Raw genomic sequence first — 2,500 nt, 5'->3', positions numbered from 1 at the left:
GGGAAGCTACACTACAGAAAATTTCAACAAATTAAAAAAACAAACCATTTTTTTCTTCTAAACTGGGTACTGGCAGACAGCTGCCAGTACCCAAGATGGCGCCCATTAAGTTAGAGTGGGAGGGGATAGAGCTGTTTGGGGGGGGATCAGTGAGGTTGGGGGCTAAGGGGGGATAGTACACAGCAGCATATGTAAATATGCTTAAAAAAATCATTAAAAAAATATATATATAGCTTTTATTTTAGTACTGGCAGACTTTCTGCCAGTACTTAAGATGGCGGGGACAATTGTGGGGTGGGGGAGGGAAGAGAGCTGTTTGGGAGGGATCAGGGGGTCTGATGTTTTAGGTGGGAGGCTGAGCTCTACACTAAATCTAATATTAACCCTGCAAGCTCCCTACAAGCTACCTAATTAACCCCTTCACTGCTAGCCATAATACACGTGTGATGCGCAGCGGCATTTAGCGGCCTTCTAAATACCAAAAAGCAACGCCAAAGCCATATATGTCTGCTATTTCTGAACAAAGGGGATCCCAGAGAAGCATTTACAACCATTTGTGCCATAACTGCACAAGCTGTTTGTAAATGATTTCAGTGAGAAACCTAAAATTGTGAAAAATTTTATGTTTTTTTTAATTTGATCGCATTTGGCGGTGAAATGGTGGCATGAAATATACCAAAATGGGCCTAGATCAATACTTGGGGTTGTCTACTACACTACACTAAAGCTAAAATTAACCCTACAAGCTCCCTACATGCTCCCTAATTAACCCCTTCACTGCTGGGCATAATACACGTGTGGTGCGCAGTGGCATTTAGTGGCATTCTAATTACCAAAAAGCAACACCAAAGCCATATAAGTCTGCTATTTCTGAACAAAGGGGATCACAGAGAAGAATTTACAACCATTTGTGCCATAATTGCACAAACTATTTGTAAATAATTTCAGTGAGAAACCTAAAGTTTGTGAAAAAAATTGTGAAAAAGTGAACGATTTTTTTTATTTGATCGCATTTGGCGGTGAAATGGTGGCATGAAATATACCAAAATTGGCCTAGATCAATACTTTGGGTTGTCTACTAAAAAAAAATATATACATGTCAATGGATATTCAGGGATTCCTGAAAGATATCAGTGTTCCAATGTAACTAGCGCTAATTTTGAAAAAAAAGTGGTTTGCAAATAGCAAAGTGCTACTTGTATTTATGGCCCTATAACTTACAAAAAAAGCAAAGAAGATGTAAACATTGGGTATTTCTAAACTCAGGACAAAATTTAGAAACTATTTAGCATGGGTGTTTTTTGGTGGTTGTAGATATGTAACAGATTTTGGGGGTCAAAGTTAAAAAAAGTGTTTTTTTTTTTCAATTTTTCCTCATATTTTATAATTTTTTTATAGTAAATTATAAGATATGATGAAAATAATGGTATCTTTTGAAAGTCCATTTAATGGCGAGAAAAACGGTATATAATATGTGTGGGTACAGTAAATGAGTAAGAGGAAAATTACAGCTAAACACAAACACCGCAAAAATGTAAAAATAGCCTTGGTCCCAAACGGACAGAAAATGGAAAAGTGCTGCGGTCATTAAGGGGTTAAGAGATCTCTAAAGGCTTTGCTCTTATCATATGATATCAGATGTCATATCCAATTAAGAAGTAAATAAGAAAACACAAAAATGTTCCATCAAGATTTGAGCTCGGATCGCTGGATTCAAAGTCCAGAGTGCTAACCATTACACCATGGAACCAGTGAGTACATTTTCATGTCATTTCTTCTCTTTTTTTTTTAAACAGGGACAGTTATATATTAAAGGGTCAGTCAACACCCAAAATAAACTTGATTTAATCATTTACTTGCCACACGATTATGTCACACCTCCTTCTTCCTATTCTGCAATCCACAGTGAATCGCTATTTTTTCTTTATTTGAATTCGAGCCATTTTGAAAAAAAAAAAATGAAACCCAAACTCCTCCCATTGTCTTCTTCCCCAGAGCTTGTTTGAAATATTCTCGTGCCTGCCAAACTTGATGACGAACCTTTAGCTAAACGCATGCGCAAAGAACCGGCAGTCTGTCACTGAAATAGGAACCTTCTTACAGTCCTTGAATAAAGAGGCCGCTAGCAACTATACAAAAAAACTGTGCATGCGCAATTGGGCGTGAACGTTGTGGCCAACACTCATGTGATTTGCTGTTACAATCAGCTTCAAAATGACGTAAACTTAGGAGGAGTTTGGCTTCCATTTTTTTACATAAACAGCAGGGTTTTTTTTTTTTTAAATTGCGATTCACTGTGGACTGCAGAATAGGAAGGATGTGTGGCATAATCGTGTGGCAAGTAAATAATTAAATCAAGTTTATTTTGGTTGTTGACTGTCCCTTTAAGGATGAAAATGCTTGTTGACCATTTAGATGGAGTGTAAATAATTTGTAGGATAGATAACTTACCATGTAACAAGAAATTTTAAAGAATTCTGAAAATGTGCTACTAACAATT

This window comes from Bombina bombina, chromosome 7 (assembly GCF_027579735.1).
Source record: "Bombina bombina isolate aBomBom1 chromosome 7, aBomBom1.pri, whole genome shotgun sequence".
NCBI classification, from domain to species: domain Eukaryota; kingdom Metazoa; phylum Chordata; class Amphibia; order Anura; family Bombinatoridae; genus Bombina; species Bombina bombina.
This window is presented reverse-complemented; position numbering follows the sequence as displayed.